Source organism: Mauremys reevesii, linkage group 14, assembly GCF_016161935.1.
Source record: "Mauremys reevesii isolate NIE-2019 linkage group 14, ASM1616193v1, whole genome shotgun sequence".
Lineage (NCBI taxonomy): Eukaryota > Metazoa > Chordata > Testudines > Geoemydidae > Mauremys > Mauremys reevesii.
In genome coordinates this window covers 32,696,921-32,711,209 of record NC_052636.1, presented here as the reverse complement: position 1 = coordinate 32,711,209, position 14,289 = coordinate 32,696,921, and the positions used below count along the sequence as shown (strand labels likewise).

The 14,289-nt window shown below is 51.4% G+C and overlaps 1 protein-coding gene and 1 non-coding gene across 2 annotated transcripts in view; one reads left to right on the top strand and one right to left on the bottom strand.

Annotated features, from left to right (window-relative positions):
• LOC120381964 (zinc finger protein 850-like) overlaps nt 1-14,289 on the top strand; it is a gene marked incomplete at both ends in the record, with an annotated part of 298,933 nt that overhangs the window by 175,192 nt on the left and 109,452 nt on the right. The window lies entirely within an intron of this gene.
• TRNAV-AAC lies at nt 11,296-11,367 on the bottom strand. The gene has a single exon. It is a non-coding gene; the product is annotated as a tRNA-Val (tRNA).

The following is a 14,289-nucleotide window of genomic DNA, read 5'->3' as shown; positions in this document are numbered from 1 at the left end:
GTCTGTGCTTGCAGATGATGTTTTGACTTCTTTAATCCTATATCAGAGTCGCTATGACTGGAGATGAAACTGTCAAAGACCTGGGAGGGGAATTCAAATGGATTCCAAATACAGTGTGATCATTTGGCGTTTAAATCCCAGGTTCCATCTATTGTAAAGCCACTTCTAGCAAGAGGGCTGTTTTTCCCTCATTATGGGAATGCTAGGATACTAAAAATGTTGTAAATAACATAACTGACTATTGAGACAGGTATCAGGGAAGCAGGTTTGAATGGATCAGAGGACAGTGTGGTGGGAGAATCTCTTGTCCCGATTCTGAATAATCAGATGTAACCTGCTCTGGAATTTCACTTGACACTTTCTTTGTCATGTATTCTCTCTCTGTGATGTGGGTTTCTATCTTTCCTGAAGGCTGTTTGGTCACCCAATTGGATATTAGTTCAGTTTGATAGGATGTAGCTCAGATTTATTGAAGAATTTAAGACAATGACCCTTTGCTAAAGTCCTCATTTATGATTTCAGCTTTGCTTTTTCCCCATCTTCCATTATGACATGGTGGAAGCTGAAGTGCAGTTCTATCAACAGGAGAGAACTCTCTAATTTACTGGACAGGCTAACAAAGAAACAGCAGTGATTTAAAATCTCCACTCGGAAATGGTGAACAACAGCAGAACCCCAACTAACTGAAGGAAGTGCATCTGATCACAGTGTATTTCAGTTGTTTAAGGCAGTATTGTCTCCGATGATCTGAGAAGAGAATTCAATGGTAAGTGGTTTTGAACTAGGCAAAATACCCGTGTGTTTGGTTCTCAAAGCATTTGTAACCCAGGCCCCACTGAAGATCTCTCCTAGCTAATCCTATAGTATGGGAGATGCAGCCCTTCATGACACAGATGTTGAGGAAATGGAAGTGGAGTTTTTGTCGAATTTATCGTTTGTAGGTGCTAAAGATGTGTATAAAATGAAACCAGTGTTGAAAATTTAATAGCTTCAGAAAATAGCCATTTTTAATAGAATCTCCAGCTCTGGTAACTAACGAAGATTCTGATCCAGGCCTGTATCCAGTCCCTTCCTGGAACCTGTGCCACCGAATTAAAGAAAAGCTGGGCATGTTTCAGGAAGCCATTCCTCATTAACACTGCTGAGATTTTAAGTGGTTTTGTAAAGGATTCTACTTCAGAGAACTGTAAATTTACCCTATCCAAGACCAAGGATTTAGAAAGAGCTGAAGTTGAAAGAGTCCACACCCAGTTCTTGGTTTCCACCCCAGTAAAGGAAGCTATGGTGACCCAAGGAAAATTGTTTGTACAATTCCACTTCCTAGTTCAGTGTCACTGATTACACTTCCAAAGTATGCCAGGGTTAGATTGAGAACAGTCATCCTTCACTATTTTGATGCAAAGAGAGAGTGCTTCATAGGACAGTCCTTCCCTGTGGATCCCAAACTGGCTGCCTGGTTGGGTAACAAGGACTTTCAGGCTGTAGAAATGATGGTAACCAATGAGGCAATGAATTTGTCAGCCTCCAGTTTCAGACTTCCGGATACACACATGTTGAGTCCTGATTCTATGGTTTTGTGTCTGACGCTGTGGCTACACAATTGTTGATGTTGGCACAGCTGCACCAATGTAGCTGTGCTGCTGTAGCACTGCTATAACAGATGCCCAAGCCAATAGGAGAGATTTTTCCCATCAGACTTGATTAGTCCAGCCCCCGCAAGTGGCGGTGGCTATGTTGGCAGGAGAAGCTCTCCTGCTCATGTAGCACTATCTACACAGGGGGTTAGGGCTGTGTAACTACCTTCCTCAGCTGTGTGGATTTTTCACACCCCTAAGCAATATAGTTATCCCGATAAATGTCTTTAGTGTAGACCAGAGAGGTTTCTCTTTGTTTTATGCATTTACATTACTTCTCTACCTCCTCCTACTTTGAAAGATTAAAAGTGTGAAAAGAGAGGTATTTTTCTCCATAATGCAAACATTCCGACATAGAAGACTCCTTCTACCAACACATATGGCAGAAGATCCTGAGATATATGAACTCACAGAAGTGGTTGGGACCTACGTTGGGACAAACCACAATAAGAACCAGGGTTCAGTTGTTGGCAATGGGGATTAAAATAAAACTAACATATATGACAAGAATTTGTGATCTTTGAATATGTTATTGTTACCAATGAAAATGAAATAATAGGTGAAGTTATTGGTTAAAGAGTAAGAGACTGTGTGATAATCTGAATTATTTTGGAAAACTGAAAGTTGTCTTGTTTTTGTGTTTTGTTAGTCATACAGGAAATGATGGCTAATCTTGAAAAGTTAATTTGATTTAATTTACCCTGGTTCCTCAACTGTTGCTACAGCTCTAGTACCCATCAATCCAAAGACTGAGAGAAATGGAGAGTTCCAACCATTGTCCTTTAGTATCTTATTGTTCCTCTCTGTTTGTTTTTTGTGCTGGCCTTTCTATTCTATCACTTTCTGCCTTTGTTTAGTGGTAACAGTTGGTTTCATCACTCATGTTTGTTTGTTTAAATCTCTATCCGTTGTTAAATACATTTTTTGCTTGATCGATAACTGTACTCAGGTGCTGTGTGAGATACAGTAGCAATGGTCCACAGTAAAACTAGTAACCTGAGATACTTGGGGAAGAGAGGATCTGGGATTTCACCAAGTATCTGATGATCCGGGCTGGACCCCAGAGGGGGACACATTGAAGGAACTCAGGGTTAGAGTGGCTGCTGTAGCTCAGAGGAGGGTGCTTGAGTTCCAGCAGGCTGGTGAGTTTGGTCACTAACATCCAAATGGAAAACTCCTCTTCCTAGTGATAGGTCAGGGGGAGGGATAGCTCAGTGGTTTGAGCATTGGCCTGTTAAACCCAGGGTTGTGAGTTCAATCCTTGAGGGGGCTACATAGGGATCTGGGGCAACAATTGGTCCTGCTAGTGAAGGCAGGTGGCTGGACTCAGTGACCTTTCAAGGTCCCTTCCCGTTCTAGGAGATTGGTATATCTCTAATTATTATTATTATTATTTTATTATAGGTGGCAACAAGAGACTCACAGCCCTCAGCTCCCTGAGAAGGGTCACAATGTGTCTCTATGTTGATCCACCTGTCAAATTCACACAGGGCAAGTTCCCTATTGCATAAAACTCTGCCCTATGAAATCATGGAACATGTGCTCTTCGCTTTGTGGGTACATCTAGACTACCCGCTGTATCGGCAGGTAGCGATTGATTTCTCATGGATCGTTATATCGCATCTCATCTAGACGTGATATATCGATCCCCGAAAGTGCTCCTGTCGACTCCAGAACTCCACCAGTGCGAACGGCGGTAGCGGAGTTGACAGGGGGAGCCGCAGACGTCAATCCTGCGCTGTGAGGACGAGAGGTAAATCGATCTAAGATACTTCACCCAGCTACGCTATTCAAGAGAGACAAGGCGGGTGAGGGTAAGAGCTTGCAGAGGACCAACCTCTGTTGGTAAAAGAGACAAACTGTGGAGATAACCCAGCACCCTTCTTCAGTTCTGTGTAGCCTGAAAGATCGTCTCTTTCATAACAGCAGTTAGAACAGCCAGGAGCGGTGCCAGGGTTTCTGGCGCCCTAGGCAGAATTCGGGGGAAGGGGGCCGCAGCTGAGTGGCAGCGACTCCCAGGGCTTCTCCCTGGTAGCTGGTGCTCATTATCAATCAAATAAATCAAAACACTTCCCCCTGTAAGTGGATTTAGCCCGGGACCCTCAGAGTCAGCAGCTCTTACACCCCCTTCTGAGCTCTTGGGTCAGGTGTCCTAGCTCTGATAGCCTCGTGTTTAGATCCTAAAATAGCATTTTTGCACTCGAGGGCTGAAATTTTGTACTGGACAGTGTAGCTCCTCCGTTATTTTATTGAATTGCTTCAAAACAGCAACTCTAGAAAGTCTCCTAAGTGCCAGGCTCTCTGCCATGGAAACAGCTGCCCTGCTCTGCAGGAGTCTGCGTTCCACACAGCAATGTACAAACCTGCTCCACACTGAAGGGGGTCAGACAGTGACGGTAACACAAATCTTCCGACTATTAACCCAGGTCCCTTTAACCCAGGACATGCCAGTCACCTGTTAGCCATGGCGTTATCTTCACCTTAAAATACCTCTCAGGACATTGAACAGAGGGAGTGAAACCCCCTCCCGCAAATGGCTCCCTGTTGAGGCGTTGTACCAAACCTGCCCCTGGAGACTGTCTGGTTTTATACTCTTAGAGCTTTTTCTCTTCAAACCCCTTATCCCAATCTCTGGGCCAACCGCCGCATTTCAGAGTTTAGAATTTACTCTCATCACCCTTGTATGGCACTTTCCGTGTGAATTGGGCAAAGCAAGTGTGGGAACCTACCTGGCTAATGAAAACCAACGCTCTGGGTGAGGCTTGAACTCACACCCACAGCTGTATTTCCCCCTGCATGAGCCACTATAGGTGCTTCTTAGACAAACTTGGGCTGTAGGTGGTTATGTGTGTCTGTGCTTCACCACTTTGGCTGCTGTGTGAAAAGCTGATGGTTCAAACAGAAGCTGGTGGGTTTTTGTTTTGTTTTAAGCAATTAGAGTCTAGTACATTTTTAACAAGCAGAAAATGTCCTATTCTGGTCTAGCCCCATTTGACTCCATCTGTCCATCTACTTCCTTCCCCTCAGTGTCTTTCCTTCCCATTGGGGACATGCAGAGATGAACCCCAGTCAGTCCGTGTCACAGAGAGTCTGTATCTCCTAAGGAATGTGGGTGAAGGATTCCAGCTGAATTAACACCGCTCACCTGGGTTAGAAACATTTGTTTCTTTCGAGCAGATCATGGGAAATGGGACGTTAATTCAGACCCAGGAGGCAAGGCAGAGGCTTCATGACCTTGATCTCCAGGAAGGGAGAGAGGATCCCCAGGAAGGAACAGAGCACAGGATTCTGCCTCCCAGCAGCCAACCGCACCTCCCCCGGCTTTGCAGAACGAATGGTGATGCTCTAGTCACCCCACTTAGCCGCACTGAGGCGCTTAGCTTCTGCCATGCCTTCCTCAGCTCGACTTTCCTCTTTTGCCCCATTCCTGCCTCACTTCCTCCTTTGGCAAGTCACGCAGAGGAGGCCAGTAGGAAGAGCCGGCCTCCACCAGCCAACCTCCCAGGGCAGAGGAGACCAAGCCACAAGGCTCCAAAAGGTGACTGGCCCAGATCCTCTAGCTTTCCCCTGCTGAGGCCAAGACTCTTTCTCAGCTCATTTCACCACCCTCTGTCCTGCAGGGGTTGGGGTTATCGCAGGTGTTACCCGAAATAGGGCCAGCTAGTCAGCGTAGGGAGGACTAATGACCCACCAGAGTTTGGCAGAAAGCAGCACATTTGTTATACTGACAGCTAAACTCAAAAGAAGGCGGGTGTCACACTCACACACACATACTCACACTCCCAGGACTGGCTCGGCACTGGAGATGTCAGGATTCTGCCAGGTAAGTGTCCCCCAGCGCCGCGATGGACGGTGCGATGAGGGTAAGTCTTCCCGAGGCACAATGAAATGTAACACAGCGAACCACTGGCCAGGCGGTCGGGGCGAAGGGCATTCACTGGAGGTACAAGCTTGTGAGTGACTCCTGAGCACAGGGCCCCTTCCCCTTTTAAGGACCTGCTCCTCATGGCCTGCGACTGGAGATGACTTGGCTGCATCTGGTGGGTCACACTCCACCTCAGCCAGTGTCCATGCTCTGGGTGTGTGATCGCTGTCTAATTAGAGTCCAGACACCTTGTCCACCTGGGAGATCTTCTGCTCTTCAACCAGCCCCTTCATCCCACAAGCATTCCAGGAGAGAACAGGAGGAGGAGGGGGAAAGCCACTTCACAGGCATTCAGAGAGGGAGAGGAGACAAAAGCAGGAGGGAGGGGAAGGATAACAGACCTTTTGAGCATAGAAATCACTGCTGCTCCTACAACAGCAGGGACAGGCCACTAGGAGCTGAGAAAAGGAAGCCATCATGTTTCTGTCTGGTTTCAAACCAAGGACTTTTTGCATATTAGGCAAACGTGATAACCACTACTCTACAGAAACTCTTTTACAAGGCTCTGCCCCTCCCTTCATAAGAACGGCCATACTGGGTCAGACCAAAGGTCCATCCAGCCCCACATCCTATCTGCCAATAGTGGCCAATGCCAGGTACCCCAGAGGGACTGAACCTAACAGGCAATGATCAAGTGATCTCTCTCCTGCCATCCATCTCCACCCTCTGACAAACAGAGGCTAGGGACACCATTCCTTACCCATCCTGGCTAATAGCCATTAATGGACTTAACCTCCATTAATTTATCTGCAAAAAGACCAAGGAGAACATGTGGCACCTTAGAGACTAACAAATTTATTTGAGCATAAGCTTTTGTGGGCTACATCCCACTTCATCGGATGCATGCAGTTAAAAACACAGTAGGAAGATATATATACACACACAGAACGTGAAAAAAATGGTGTTGCCATACACACTATAACGAGAGTGATCAGTTAGCGTGAGCTGTTATCAGCAGGAGAAAAAACCTGATGTTGGGAGGGGAAAAGGAGAAAGGACAAAAGAAGCAAGAGACGAAGAGAAAGGACGGAGGGAGGGAAGAAACAAAAAGGACAAACTCTAATGTCCCCAGTGATTCTAAGAGACAAAATCCCAGGTGCAGAATAAAATTCTGCCTCCTTAAGCTCGTGTTTTCCATCCCTAGAATTCAACTGTCACCACATGGATCAGACTGAACAGGTTTCAAACCTCCAGGAGGCTCTTACCTTCTAAACAGGGATGGCTGTTTTCTAGTAAAATCACTAAAAGGGAAGGAGAAAACTCGAAAGAGGTTCCTCCTGGTGCTCACGTCCGTGAACCCGAATACTCTCTCAGTCCTCAAAGAGAGACCTGGAGAAGGAGACTTGCTGGAGCAAAGCCACAGGGGTCTCTGAGGTTTCCTGGCCCTCGCTCCGTCCTGCCTGGCTGATGTCAGCATCTCTCTGTGTGGTCACCACCTCCCCACCACCTTGGACCAATAGGCTGAGGTCCTGCCAAAGGCCTTTGTGATGCCACTGCCGCGCCCCTCCCTTGCTGGGCTAATGTCCTGCCCCTGGCCAGGCACTTTGGAGGTTTGAGCTACTCCCTGGGGATCACCCCACTCAAGGAGCATTCGTTCTAGGCAGCAAGCCGGCTAGACAGGGAAACATCAGATGCTGCTCCCAATGCTACACTCAGTTTTTCAGAAATTAGTCGACTTTACGGCCAGAAGAGACCATTAGAGCATATCACAGGCCTCCTGTATGACACAATAGCTACTTTTGGGGCAAACACATTCCAGAAAGGCATCTAGTCTTCATGAAATGACATCAGGAGATGGAGAATCCACCACTTTCCTTGGTAGCTTGTTCCTGTGGTGAATCATCCTCACTGTTGAATATTTGTGCCTTAGTTGTAATATAAATTTGTCTCTTTTCACCTTCCAGCCATTGGGTCTTGTTATGCCTTTCTCTGCCTGATTCAAGAGCCCTTTAATACCCAACTTTTCTCTCCTGAAGCACTTCAACACTTCAGTGAAGTCACCTTTCAATCTTCTTTTGATCAGCTAAACAGGTTGAGCTCTTTCAGTAGCTCACTAGAAGGCATTTTTCTCCAGCCCTCAGAACCTTTGGTGGCTCTTTGCTGCCCCAGCAGAGCAGTTTGCAGGGACCACTGGAGTGGTTCATGGAATGGCTGGTGGAGTGGAGCGGCTCAGACTCCCTGCTTGTGAGAGGGGAAGTATTGCGTCCTAGAGGCGCCCGGGGGGGTGGTATGTAATTGTCCCAGGTCACTGGGTGGGAGCTCGAGCCAGTTTTGCATTGTGTTATTGAAACAGAACCCCTAGATACTGAACCCGGCCCTTGTTTCTGCCAACTCAGAGGGGCAGAAGGGTTACAGGAATTTATCACACAACCATCTGCTCCCCAGAGCCCCACGGGGAGAAGCTAGAGAAGGGGGAGTCATTCCTCCCCTGCGCTCCCAGAAGAGCTGCTACGACTCCTTCCTGCCAACAACTCACCCCTGGATCCATCCTCAGCTCCTGGGATCTTCCTGCTCCAAAGGCTCCAGAGGCCTGGCGTGGGGAGGGCGTCACTGACACACAAGGGAGGTTTCTGCAATTGAAGGAAGGAGCAGAAAATGGAGAGGAAAGAAACAGAGAGAAAACGCCTCATCTCTCCCCTCCCCCTCCCAGCAAGACATGTTACCAAGGACCAGCATTAGGGGAAATGGTGCCCTGGGCAAAACTTGTACTTTGGCACTTCCCCATCGCCCCTGGACGATCCCGCTGCCCCTTTACCACCAGCGCCTGCACTCCCGACCCTTGCGCCTCCCCCACCCCTAACTCTGCCCCCTCCTGTGCCCTAACCCCTACGCTGTGTCCCCTTTGCCCTTAACTCCTGCACTCCCCTCCTGTGCCCCCAGCCACTGCCCCTCTCCTGCACCCCCTTCACCCCTAACCCCTGCACCCCCTCCTGTGCCACCAGCCACTGCCCCTCTCCTGCACCCCCTTCACCCCTAACCCCTGCGCCCCCTCCTGTGCCACCAGCCACTGCCCCTCTCCTGCACCCCCTTCACCCTAACCCCTGCGCCCCCTCCTGTGCCCCCAGCCACTGCCCCTCTCCTGCACCCCCTTCACCCCTAACCCCTGCACCCCCTCCTGGGCCCATGTGGGGACACTGACCTGTGTGCATGGAGCAGCTGGCATAGCTCCTCCTGAACGCTGCTCCTCCGGTACCCCTAGGGGCTGCGGGGTGGGGTGGGCGGGCGGAGGGGGCAAGAAGCAACATCATCCGAGATCCCTGCATCCAGGTCACTTTCCTCAGCCGGGCTGCGCCAGGAGGGCAGAGAGCAGCAGCTTCTGATGCTCCCCTCACAGCCCAGCCCAGGTGGGGAAAGTGACCAGGACGCAGGGAGCACATAGTGTTGCTCCTCGCTCCCCCCACCCTCTGTGGGGCCACGGAGGAGCATTGGGGCAGGGGAGAGCAGTGAGCACCTTTGCACGGCCACACGGTGCCCTTTGACCCCCTGGAGCCCTGGGCGGCTGCCGGGGGCCCCACCCCTAAGGCCGGCCGGGCTCCCCAGCATGAACACCAGAGACACAGGGAGACTGGCCACCCACTGAGCAGAGGTAGCCTGGGCGGCTCGTAATGGAGGCTCGGGGGGGGCTCAGCCTCCCCAAACCTTGCGTTGCCAAGGGGACAGTGGGGCCCATGGCTAGGGGCCCTGGCCAAATTAGGCCCCCCTGGGAAAGTCTCCCCCATGTGGGCCCCAGGGCTGGAGGAGCTCCCACTCCCTGCTACGGCCTGGGGGCTGCAGCACGGCACAGTGTTTCTCTGGTCTCGGGGCCGCAGCGGGGCCGGGGTAAAGGTGTGACCGGGTGGGGCCAGTGGGGGATGGGGTGGAGCTGAGGTGACAGTGGATGGGGCCATGGGTGGAAGGGGTGGAAGGGGGCGGAGCCTCAGACAGAAGTGGGGCAGGGTTCCGTGCTGGGGCCCCGCACTTGTTCTCCCTTTCCTGGGCTTTGGCATCACTAGCCCCTGCTTAGTGAGTAGGGGTCAGTGGTCCCCAAAATGTGGGGCGTGACTCCTAGGGGACACAGAGGAAGATTGATGGGGCACCTCAGGGCCTGAGCCAGCCCCCATGGAGGGCAGGGAGGAGCCCCACTCAGCCCCAGCTCTTCCCCAACCCCACCCTCAGCCTGGGCCCCTGGCTCCCAGCCCGGCCTCGACCCCTGACCCCTGTCCGCACTCCCTCTCCCCAGCAAGCAACGGCCCCACTCCCAGCCCCAGTTCTCGACCGCGGCCCGAGGGGCCACAGCCATGGATACGAGGGCGCAGTGTGAAATGTTTGGGGACCACTGGGTTAGGGTGACGTCCTCAATCACTTCTCTGCCGTCCAATGAAAGCGATTCTCACCCACCCACCCTCTGTCAGGACGGCCTAGGTACGTTCTGCTCCCTTCACTGTACAGGAGGAGAATAACATTTCATTCCACTCAATCCTAAAGTGATTTGCAACCCACCACCATCCCAAACTGGTCATTTCGGGGAAGCGGCCCCATCATGCTGCATAGCTAGGCAGAGTAGGGGTGTCTGTTCAAACACGGCCTGTTCCTGAAGTCTTCCCAGCTCCTCACTAGATGTGAGGGGGAGCCTATTCAGCCCCTGCTTACAGTTAGTATTTAAAAACTCCTTAGTGTCCCTATCTCTGTCGGCCTTAGATTTCTCCTCCTGTACTTTTGCTAACAGCTCAGATGAGGTGGCTGAGTGGTTAAGGTGCTGGACTGCTAATCCATTGTGCTCTGCATGTATAGGTTCAAATCCCATTCTCATTGTCTGCATTTAGTCTTCACCCTCCTTTATAGACAACCATCTCCTCCTTTGGTACAATGACAGATCCAACAATGTTGCTTCTGTTACCCAAAATTGGGCCAGCTAATGCTTAGGGAGGACTAATGACCCCCAGAGTTATGCAGAAAGCAGCACATTTATTATACTGACAGCTAAGCTCAAAAGAAGGGCTGGGGAGGGTGTCACACTCTCACTGCATACTCACGCTCCCAGGACAGGCCTGGCACTGGGGATGTCAGGATTCTGCCAGGTAAGTGTCCCCCAGCGCCGCGATGGACGGTGCGATGAAGGTAAGTCTTCCCGAGGCGCGATGGAATGTAACACAGCGAACCACTGGCCAGGCGGTCGGGGCGAAGGGCATTCACTGGAGGTACAAGCTTGTGAGTGACTCCTGAACACAGGGCCCCCTCCCCTTTTAAGGACCTGCTCCTCATGGCCTGCAACTGGAGATGACTTGGCTGCATCTGGTGGGTCACACTCCACCTTGGGCAGTGTCCATGCTCTGGGTGTGTGATCGCTGCCTAATGAGAGTCCCAGACACCTTGTCTATCTAGGAACTCCTCTGCTCTTCCAGCTGTTCAACCAGCCTATTCATCCCACAAGCATTGCAGGAGGGAGGGGGAGGGGGAGGGGGAAAGCCACTTCACAGGCATTCAGAGATGGAGAATGCACTGCATGCATCAGAAGAAGTGGGTGTTCACCCACGAAAGCTCATGCTACAAAACATCTGTTAGTCTATAAGGTGCCACAGGATTCTTTGCTGCTTCTACAGAACCAGACTAACACGGCTACCCCTCTGATACAGAGAGGGAGAGGAGACAAAAGCAAGGGGGAGGGGAAGTATAACAGACCTTTTGAGCATAGAAATCACTGCTGCTCCTACAACAGCAGGGACAGGCCACTAGGAGCTGGGAAATAATAAGCCAGCATGTTTCTGCCTGGTTTTGAACCAGGGACCTTTGCATGTTAGGCAAATGTGATAACCACTACACTACAGAAACTCTGTCATGGGGCTCTGCCCCTCCCTTCATAAGAACATAACAATGGCCATAGTGGGTCAGACCAAAGGTCCATCCAACCCCATATCCTATCTGCCAACAGTGGCCAATGCCAGGTGCCCCAGAGGAGTGAACCTAACAGGTAATGATCAAGGATCTCTCTCCTGCCATCCATCTCCACCTCTGACAAACAGAGGCTAGGGACACCATTCCTTACCCATCCTGAGCAATAGCCATTAATGGACTTAACCTCCATTAATGTATCTGCAAAAGAACAAGGAGAACATGTGGCACCTTAGGGACTAACAAATGTATTTGAGAATAAGCTTTTGTGGGCTAAAACCCACTTCCTTGGATGCATGCAGTTAAAAATACAGTAGGAATATATATATACACACAGAGAACATGAAAAAAATGGGTGTTGCCATACACACTATAACGAGAGTGATCAGTTAACGTGAGCTGTTATTAGCAGGAGAAAAAAAACCTGGTGTTGCGAGGGGAACAGGAGAAAGGACAAAGGAAGCAAGAGATGAAGAGAAAGGAGGGAGGGAGGGAGGGAGGAAGAGGTGAAACAAAAAGGACAAACCCTAATATCCCCAGTGATTCTAAGGGACAAAATCCCAGGTGTGCAATAAAATTCTGCCTCCTTAAGCTCGTGTTTTCCACACCCAAAATTCAACTCTCACCAGATGGATCAGACTGAACAGGTTTCAAACCCCGAGGAGACTCTTACCTTCTAAACAGGGATGGCTATTTTCTAGTAAAATCACTAAAAGGGAAGGAGAAAACTCGAAAGAGGTTCCTCCTGGTGCTCACGTCCGTGAACCTGAATACTCTCTCAGTCCTGGGAGAGAGACCTGGAGAAGGAGACTTGCTGCAGCAAAGCCACAGGGGTCTCTGAGGTTTCCCTGGCCCCTCGCCCCTGTCCTGCCTGATGTCAGCATCGCTCTGTGAGGTCACCACCTCCCCACCACCTTTGACCAATAGTCTGAGGTCCTGCCAAAGGCCTTTGTGATGTCACTGCCACACCCCTCCCTTGCTGTGCCAATGTCCTGCCCCTGGCCAGGCACTTTGGAGGTTTGAGCTGCTCCCTGTGGATCACCCCACTCAAGGAGCGTTCGTTCTAGGCAGCAAGCCGGCTAGACAGGGAAACATCAGACGCTGCTCCCAATGCTACACTCGGTTTTTCAGAAATTAGTCGACTTTATGGCCAGAAGAGACCATTAGAGCATCTAATCTGACCCCCTGCATATCACAGGCTTCCTGTAGGACACCATAGCTACTTTTGGGGCAAACACATTCCAGAAAGGCATCTAGTCTTCATGAAATGACATCAAGAGATGGAGAATCCACCACTTTCCTTGGTAGCTTGTTCCTGTGGTGAATCATCCTCGCTGTTGAATATTTGTGCCTTAGTTGTAATATAAATTTGTCTCTTTTCATCTTCCAGCCATTGGGTCTTGTTATGCCTTTCTTTGCTCGATTAAAGAGCCCTTTAATACCCAATCTTTTCTCTCCCTGAAGGCACTTCAACACTTCAATGAAGTCACCTTTCAATCTTCTTTTGATCAGCTAAACAGGTTGAGCTCTTTCAATAGCTCCCTAGAAGGTATTTTTCTCCAGCCCTCAGAACATTTGGTGGCTCTTTGCTGCCCCAGCAGAGCAGTTTGCAGGGACCACTGGAGTGGTTCATGGAACGGCTGGTGGAGTGGAGCGGCTCAGACTCCCTGCTTGCGAGAGGGGAAGTATTGCCTCCTAGAGGCGCCCGCGGGGGTGTTATGTAATTGTTCCAGGTCACTGGGTGGTAGCTCAAGCCAGTTTTGCATTGTGTTGTTGAAACAGAACCGCTAGATACTGAACCCGGCCCTTGTTTCTGCCAACTCAGAGGGGCAGAAGGGTTACAGGAATTTATCACACAACCCTCCCTGCTCCCCAGAGCCTGACGGGGAGAAGCTAGTGAAGGGGGAGTCATTCCTCCCCTGCGCTCCCAGAAGAGCTGCTACGACTCCTTCCTGCCAGCTGCTCACCCCTGGATCCATCCTCAGCTCCTGGGATCTTTCTGCTCCAGAGGCTCCAGAGGCCTGGGGTGGGGAGGGCGTCACTGCACCGTCTGACACACAAGGGAGGTTTCTGGAATTGAAGGAAGGAGCAGAGAACGGAGAGGAAAGAAACAGAGGGGCCCACGGAGGAGCACTGGGGCAGGGGAGAGCAGTGCGCACCTTTGCACGGCCACACGGTGCCCTTTGAACCCCTGGAGCCCTGGGCGGCTGCCGGGGGCCCCACCCCTAAGGCCGGCCGGGCTCCCCCGCACGAACAGCAGAGACACAGGGAGACTGGCCACCCACTGAGCAGAGGTAGCCTGGGCAGCTTGTAATGGAGGCTCGGGGGGGCTCAGCCTCCCCAAACCTTGCATCACCAAGGGGACAGTGGGGCCCATGACTAGGGGCCCTGGCCAAATTAGGCCCCCCTGGGAAAGTCTCCCCCACGGGGGCCCCAGGGCTGGAGGAGCTCCCACTCCCTGCTACGGCCCGGGGGCTGCAGCAGGGCACAGAGCTTCTCTGGTCTCGGGGCCGCAGCGGGGCAGGGGTAACGGAGTGACAGGGTCGGGCCAGTGGGGGAAGGGGTGGAACAGAGGTGACAGTGGGTGGGGCCGTGGGTGGAAGGTGTGGAAGGGGGCGGAGCCACACTCAGAAGTGGGGGGGGGGTGGTTCCGGTGCTGGGGACCCCACACTTGTTCTCCCTTTCCCTGGGCTTTGGCATCACTAGCCCCTGCTGAGCGAGTAGGGGTCAGTGGTCCCCAAAATGTGGGGCGTGACTCCTAGGGGAACACAGAGGAAGATTAATGGGGGCACCTCAGGGCCTGAGCCAGCCCCCATGGAGGGCAGGGAGGGAGCCCCACTCAGCCCCACTCTGTCCCAGCTC